This window comes from Schistocerca serialis, chromosome 7, assembly GCF_023864345.2.
Source record: "Schistocerca serialis cubense isolate TAMUIC-IGC-003099 chromosome 7, iqSchSeri2.2, whole genome shotgun sequence".
NCBI classification, from domain to species: Eukaryota; Metazoa; Arthropoda; class Insecta; order Orthoptera; family Acrididae; genus Schistocerca; species Schistocerca serialis.
Window position 1 is genome coordinate 126,523,009 of NC_064644.1, and position 8,997 is coordinate 126,532,005.

Sequence of the window (8,997 nt, forward strand, 5' to 3'; positions counted from 1 at the left end):
ATAGGGATAGTTAGCAAATGAAAGATATTAATAGAGAACAAACAATGTATTTACCTTGATATCATCATATATAAATATAGCAGTTCATGACAAATTACAAGTCTCCGCCATCTCTCTCCCCACATCCCCCACTGCTGGCGGCTCACCTCCAACTGCCCAACGCTACGCGCTGTTCACATCCAGCTGCCGCTGCCCAACACTACAATGGCAGACAACAATGCAAAGCAGCCACAGACTGCACACAGCACAGCCAGTGATTTTCATATAGAGTGCTACGTAACTTTGCCAATAAGAAAACATAAACAGCCTACTTACATAGCCCCCATGCTCCCCACAAAAAATTTTACAAAATATTTTTGGGCAGTGGCCAATAATGATTTGAAAAAAATTTTTCATAATTACAATAACAAAGCTATCAAATGCACACACTTATTTATACAATGTTGGTCAAAAGCTAAAATTTTCTCACAGTCCATAAAGACAGTCCAGATTGTTCATCACAGTAAAACTGCCGTTTCTTTTATCAAAGTCTGAGCAGTAAAAGACAATGCACACGGAAGTAGTGGATTTCCATGCAGTCTTGAAGAAGTAGTGTTGTCCTTCCAACTGAAAGACAATGCTGACTCTTGACATGCTGACAGGTAATGGGCCACAACAGAGCAAACCCACAGCAGAGTCATTCGACAGTTTGAAGAAGATTGGTAGGTAGGTCATCACAGAGCAGACCCACTGTAGTCCTGGTAGAGAGTATGGTATTGGTGGGCCACCAGAGGTGCAGACCCACTGTAGTCCTTGTAGAAAGTGTGGACAGGCCCACTGTAGTCCTGGTAGAGATGACCAGCAGCCATCTGTTGCGATTGTGCAGGTGCACATTCACCATCGAAGAGTCTTGCGAATAATATAGCAAGTCCATAACCACTACTTGTGCATTCACAAAGTTTTTGGAATTGTCCTTAGAACCAACAATGCTGTTATCCAGTCCCTTGCTGAATTATTAACACACGTGCAAACACTAACAGTCCCTACTTCTCACATATTGTCCATATACAATGACCAACAGAAACGTGTGCAGTGAAATGGAACTTACAAGTTACTTAATAAGATGAACTGGTGTCAATTACAATTTTATAACATGAGAATACAATTACAAAGGTACAAAATACATCATTAAAAACATAATAATACAGATAACATTTGTAGTAATACAGGCTTTACACAAGAATCGAAATAACATATACATCAGTGTTACAGGAATTATGACATGAGTACATAAATAAAAGATCAGAATCACTTTCGAAACATCAACTTTACACATGAGCATTAACACAAAACAGAATAAATAATGTCTAAGCATATTTATAAGGTAAATAACATATTATTAATGCAAAGTATATTTGAGGATAACAGTATTCCTCATCATAGTGAATGTAGCTGAGTATTAGAAAAATTCTACAACATAAGTCTTATCAGATAAACATATAAAGACAGGAAGAACATAATTACACACGGGTACCCAAACACATAGTGGGATAACACAAAAGGAAAGGACAGGGTTTGTTTCATTGCAGTATTTTGCAAACAAAACTTTCTTTGCTTCTTGGAGATCTCCCTTCATTCATCATTATTCCCAAAAAGTCCTATCTATGCCTGCCTTCTGTATTCTGTTCACATCCTCTGTCAAAAATAGTTTTTCTCCACTGTACAGTATCCTCTTTTTTTTTTTTTTTTTTTGGCCCAAACCATTTTCCGATAGCTTGTCAATGCATTTCTTATAAATTCATCATAGTTAGTATCTTATATAGTCTACTCCTCTTAAGCTAACTTAAATCTACTGAGCTCAGGTGCTAAGCTAAGGGACGAGGCAATGCAGCAGCACGTAACAAATTAACACAAACAGCAATGCAAAAAAAATGGAAAATTGCAAAGCAAACTACAGTAAATCTAAATTACCAAGCAATGCAACATTACAACTAATATGAGCCAATGTGCAGTAACAAGAAAAATAAGTCAGTAGTAAAACTAGCTTAACAGAGTAACACAATTTAAAATTCAGTAGCACTATGCCTGGCAAACAGCAGTAACTTATACCTAAACATGACATAGCTCAAGCAGAAAAAATATAACAGTAAAAACAACAATGCAGATAAGGGAAATGTATATTCACATCTTAATATCTATGTAATTAAAGTGGTGCACCACAAATTATTCTACAAAAGAAATTACCAAGTACTTGAAAAGAAAATTATAGATGCAGTTATTGTTACTAGTCCCTTCTTATTGTTCTCTCCATTCCAAGAGCTCCTTTTTTAAAGAATGTGGATCATAAAATAATTATTTAATAGATCTGTTGACAGAAAGTGTTCACATTAGCAAATGCATTTCATTTTATAAAAGCAATGCTGCAACACAGCTGGAAACCAGATATCAAATGAAATAAGCAATTACGCAAACCAAAGCATAAAAATATCATTCAATAGTCATGTGACATTTCATAAGTTAGTAGAAATTCTCTCAACTCTCGTAGAAAGACGCTTGTCGTAATCAGGTGTGCAGATGTAAAACTATTTCTTGTCAGTTCATTAGGCATTTCAGTAAATATCATAAATTACGAGCTCCACAGTATGCTTTCAACAAGGAAATGTCAATAGCGAGTAGAATGGCCTCCCCTTTTGTTTTTCTACCTGTGCCGCTGAAAGGCTAATGGCTTTTTTTTTTTTTTTTTTTTTCGGGCGGCTGTCGCCCAGGTGGGTGCCCGCGACGCATTACGTGCAGGTGGTCACTTAACTTTCTTACGGAAATATTTACGACAGCAGTTTCCGCTACAGTGACAGTCTCACATAAAAATATTTCACAGGTCAAGAATTAGCGTTGCAAATCTGTAGAAACAAAATCCTATAAATATAAGTGTCCAAAAAAATTTTCGCCGGCATTGTGATACATTCACGCATTTACACACATTTCATAACTCTTAAAGTACGTTTCTTGGTTTCCAACATCCTTTTCATAAATCAGAGTCCATAACCCTTACTCCTTATTCCTTACCTTATTACACATATACATATTCATATTCATCAACACGTCTTCAATATTTCATCATAATAACTACATAGCATAATCAGATTCCTCATATAGCATCAGCTTATTTATCATAAACATACCTCAGCAGCATAATACACATCGTCATCGTAATAATAACATCATAACACCTCAGTCAAATCTCAAAATCGTCGTAGCTTCCTCCAATAATTTCAAAACCTAAAAAGAATTCTCTGCTCATTTAAATAGTGTCACCTACCTCAAACGTACTTTAAAAATCATGATCTCATACCAAATACATCATTCAAAGCTCTCATAGTATCACAATGGGTCCGAAAAAATATGAACAGTTTACAAAATACAGACAAAATACAGTTTCATAAGTGTGAAGTTGCCCAACTGTGTATTGCGTAAACATGTGTCACTGATGTAGTAAAAAAAATGTTTATCTCTCAGTTAAATGATCAGATAGCTGTGTAATTTGTGTGTTAGAGAAATATGGTACCGATGTGTAAAGTTGTATAAGCAAATACCATATTAGCTAGGGTTCCTTGTGGTTGCCAAACACATGGTACACAAAGTAAGTGTGTAACCCCCTGAGGATTAATGTAATTATACCCTCAGGTGTTACAGATTACAGCAATGAAATGAAATGTATCACTGAAAACCTTTGTATCATTGTACTTCAAATATCTTTAAAAATAAATGTTTTAAGTACAAAATTAATCACTCAAATGCGTGTCCTGTAGCGCTAAATGTGCGTCTTGCTGTAAGATAATTCTGTGGAAGTGTCGTAGTTATCGTCCTCCGAAAGCTAAGTTCTGCAGAAGTCAATGTACTTACCTCATGATAAACAAAAGTGAAATGCTTTATGTATAGATATCTTAGTTATTACGCTTATTGCCATGATGAAGAAAGTACTGTGCTGTAACGTATTGTTGTGCTACGGAAAAGGCAATCTCATTGTAGCTATACCACAAAAGTTACTACTAAAACATGTTTTACTTTGCAGAATAAAACAGAAAAACTGTGCAGATATAAAACAGATATAGCGCAAAAGCAACATTGTAAATTGTCACTCGTTAGTAGCGTCGTGATAAAATCGTGTATCTGTCACATAAACTAATCACTCTGTCGTCTGGTATCTCACAGAAAGTACTTTAAACCCAGAATGTATTTTCAAGTAAACCAAAATGTTGCATTAAAATATCATTAGCAGTACTGGTAAATGTTCTAAGTATGTAAGCCTTATAGTCGTTCCATAATCGTGCAACTAACAAGCAAGAATGTACAAATACAACACTGTGTCGTCTGTTCACTATAACAATGCATTCGTAATTTCTGTTTAAAAATGTTCCCTAGGTCCTAGACTGGATATTTAACTTCAAACGTTGTTGTATGTTAACAGTTTCTTAAGTCTGACACAGCATACTAGTAATGTAAAGTGAAAAGTTATATGGCAAAGACAAAGTTAAAAAGCAAATTATCTTTCAATAAACGGTTTTGCATGTGAAATGTGGTGTAAACCTTTACTCTTCCTAGTGCACAGAGTTTCAACTTCAACGCAATTATCATGTTGTATACATCGGTAAAGAATGCTAAAATTTTTCTCAAGGCTAGCGTCTTATGTTATTTTTTTCGGAGCCAGCGGGCGCACGCGGCTGCCTGCTGTGCGAGTCATTGTCTGTCTCTTTGTTAGCGCGCGCCGTTATTGGGATTAGGAGACCTAACTTCAACAAATTCACCTCTTCGAGAGGGCCCTGCTCTGTTTGAATCCCGCCAGTTCTGATGCAATTCAGGTCTGTCGTTACGATCACATCGTCTGTCGTCATGTCGGTAGTTCCTGTAGTTTCTTTCTTGTCGGTTAAGTGGTGGAGAATTTCTCCCTGAATCGTAACTGCGCGCTGAACTGTTGCGTCTGAAGTTATTCTGTCTCCCTTGATAATAATGATTTTGGTTCCCATATTGTCTTTTTCTCTGATTGTCTCTGTGATAGTCATTACTACGGAAATGTGATCTTTCTCTGTAACTATTATTACTCTGCCAGCGGTTGTCATATGGGTGGTGTCTGTTTTGGTCACGATTTGCGTTGTAAGAATAGCCTTTTCGTGTCCAGTTATTGTTTCTGTCATCACGGAATTGTGACGTATGTGACCTGTAGTGATTGTTTTCCTGTTTTGGCATCCCGCGACTGTCTGTGTCAATTTCCAGTTCTTGTAACAGTCCCTGAAAAGCTTCAATGTCGTCTTTGCAACGTCCTGCTAAAATAATATGCCGTAAATGTTCAGGTAATTTGATTAAGCAAATGCGGATGAGTCCTGAGGGGCTGTATGGGTTTGACAGGTACTGATTCTTGTGCAACATGTCTTCAAAATATTTCACAAGACTGGAGAATTCAGATTGTTCGAAATGTTTCATCATTATGATACCATGTTTTACTCGGTCTTGTGTGGCTTGAGACCAATATGCTGAGAGGAAGGCATGGTAAAATTCTCCTTCACTGTGGCAATCGTGAATGACCGATCGCATTCTTACAGCTGGTTCATTCTCTAAGTAGCCACACATAAATTCTAATCTGTGTTCCAACGACCAGTTGGGAGGAAAACAATGAGAGAATTGATGGAGCCATGCTTGTGGATGGATGTCGTTGCCAGAATTCTTAAATGTTTTGAATTTACGTGTAGTAATGAACAGCTTATAGTCAAAATCATCATGTCGGTGAGTCGCATATCGATATCGGTCATTGTTAGATTGTGTCGGCCGTTCCATCTCAAAATTCGGTGCACATTGCTAATTTCTTTCATAACTTCCGAAATGCCCTGTGTTATTATTTTGCGGCTTTTCCGTGTTTCTAAGTCCCTCTTCCCGTGTTGGAGCGCGAGTGTCCTCTGAAATACGTAATTCTTGTATTACCTGTGTCAGCTGATCTTGTACTTCCCGGATTTCTCTTTGGTGTTGTGTATTAATTTGATTCTGATTTTGTTTGAATTTTCTTATTTGTTCATACTCTTCTGTGTCAGTGAAGGCTACGGGTCTTGTGTCATTCAGATCATCATCTACCTTTGTAGATAAGTTAGTGACCTGATCCGAAAGTTCGGCTACTTTCTCCGATAGTGTACTTATTTCTTCAGTGTGTTTTTCTGAACCAAGTTTCAGAGTATCTACTGTGTCCTTAAAGTTTTCCTGAGTTTTTGCAAGTTGCGTAACCGAATCGGTAGATGCAACTGAGTCAAATTTAGCTTGCAAGGTCTCATGATTTTCATGAACAATAATTTGCAGTTCTTTTATGGCTGCTTCGTGATTCTGTAATGCATTTTCATGCCGCGAAAAAATAGGTTGAAAATGCTCACAAATTTGTGTTTTTACGTCATTACAGACTTTTTGACATTTCGATTCAATGTTATGTAACTCAGTAGTTAAATCTTCACGTGTTTGTTCAAGTGTTTGTTCCAATGAGTCTAACTTTTTATGATTTTGTTCCACTGTGTCTAACTTTTGAAGCTTTTGCTGTGTTTGTCTCTGATTTTGTTCCATTGTGTCTAACTGTTGCTGTGTTTGTCTCTGATGTTGTTCCATTGTGTCTAACTTTTCAAGCTTTTGTCCCATTTGTTGCATTAATTGTAATAACAGTGCACTGGTGTCTGAAACATGTTCCTCAGTGCTTTTCGGCAGTGAAGTTGCACCGGCAACATTCACATTTTGACAAGTGGAAAATGTCTCTTGACTCATTTGAGAAAACGGTGGGAACCCAAAACCTGAGTCTGCAGTATTTGCAATATTGTGTTCTGTCATTCCCGATTCCTGAGGCGAGCTGTTGCCGACCAATCGATCGATAACGCTTCCCTGTTCACTACCTGTTTCACTGTCTACACCATTGTTTGCCGCCCGCTCCATTTCCCTATGCGCAATTACCAAATTACTGCTTTGAACATTAGTTAATTCATTACTCTGCGGTGCTAACACACTGCTTTCGTCTTCACTGTCATTTCTCAGTTTACTTTGGAGCCTAGTATTACGTTTTTCACACGCCATTATTGTCACAGTATTTCACACGATAACACAGAAAAGCGCAACTTGAAGAGCAAAATAAAATAACATAGCAATGGAAATAATGTCTACTTAATTGTCAGCGCAGCTGCGAAATACTTGGTGCAAATCTACATGCATGCCACAACTGTTTTACTGTACAACAATGAAAAACTACAACTACAAAGGAAATTCTCTCTATAATTACGCGCTAGCAATAAACAATAGCTACACTAATTACATAAACTACAAGAAAAAAATCAGAAGATTCCAGTGAGGTATCCTAGGCTAAGGGTCGACATATGAAACGTCCCCTTTGAACAATTATACACGACTGTCCTTAAACTGATACACAATATTTTTTTTTAGCGCAACGCAATCTGACTTTCAAAAATCCTACAAAAGAATGGCCCTGACTAAGATTAAACTATACCTTTCACAAATCACTTACCTCACAAAAATCTTCGCTACTCAAGCTACTGCAATACAGCGAGCGCCACTACTGCCAGCTAAATAAAAGATTCAAACTATGGAAGGCACTAACTACTGATAGGGATAGTTAGCAAATGAAAGATATTAATAGAGAACAAACAATGTATTTACCTTGATATCATCATATATAAATATAGCAGTTCATGACAAATTACAAATCTCCGCCATCTCTCTCCCCACATCCACCACTTCTGGCGGCTCACATCCAACTGCCCAACGCTACGCGCTGTTCACATCCAGCTGCCGCTGCCCAACACTACAATGGCAGACAACAATGCAAAGCAGCCACAGACTGCACACAGCACAGCCAGTGATTTTCATATAGAGTGCTACGTAACTTTGCCAATAAGAAAACATAAACAGCCTACTTACATCATTACCTTCGTCTTTCTCCGATTTACTCTCAAACCATACTGTGTACTCATTAGACTGTTCATTCCGTTCAGCAGATCATTTAATTCTTCTTCACTTTCACTCAGGATAGCAATGTCATCAGCGAATCGTATCATTGATATCCTTTCACCTTGTATTTTAATTCCACTCCTGAACCTTTCTTTTATTTCCATCATTGCTTCCTCGATGTACAGATTGAAGAGTAGGGGCGAAAGGCTACAGCCTTGTCTTACACCTATCTTAATACGAGCACTTCGTTCTTGATCGTCCACTCTTATTATTCCCTCTTGGTTGTTGTACATATTGTATATGACCCGTCTCTCCCTATAGCTTACCTCTACTTTTTTCAGAATCTCGAACAGCTTGCACCATTTTATATTGCCGAACGCTTTTTCCAGGTCGACAAATCCTATGAAAGTTTCTTGATTTTTCTTCAGCCTTGCTTCCATTATTAGCCGTAACGTCAGAATTGCCTCTCTCGTCCCTTTACTTTTCCTAAAGCCAAACTGATCGTCACCTAGCGCATTCTCAATTTTCTTTTCCATTCTTCTGTATATTATTCTTGTAAGCAGCTTCGATGCATGAGCTGTTAAGCTGATTGTGCGATAATTCTCGCACTTGTCAGGTCTTGTCGTCTTCGGAATTGTGTGGATGATGCTTTTCCGAAAGTCAGATGGTATGTCGCCAGACTCATATATTGGCCGGCCTGAGTGGCCGAGCGGTTAAAGGCGCTACGGTCTGGAACCGCACGGCCGCTACGGTCGCAGGTTCGAATCCTGCCTCGGGCATGGATGTGTGTGATGTCCTTAGGTTAGTTAGGTTTAAGTAGTTCTAAGTTCTAGGGGACTTATGACCACAGCAGTTGAGTCCCATAGTGCTCAGAGCCATTTGAACCATTTGAACTCATATATTCTGCACACCAACGTGAATAGTCGTTTTGTTGCCACTTCCCCCAATGATTTTAGAAATTCTGATGGAATGTTATCTATCCCTTCTGCCTTATTTGACCGTAAGTCCTCCAAAGCTCTTTTAAATTCCGATTCTAATACT

At 38.0% G+C, this 8,997-nt stretch overlaps 1 non-coding gene across 1 annotated transcript; it reads left to right on the forward strand.

The window, feature by feature from the left end:
- Positions 1 to 8,651: 8,651 nt before the first annotated feature.
- Positions 8,652 to 8,735, forward strand: Trnap-ugg (transfer RNA proline (anticodon UGG)). Its single transcript has one exon. It is a non-coding gene; the product is annotated as a tRNA-Pro (tRNA).
- Positions 8,736 to 8,997: the final 262 nt, after the last annotated feature.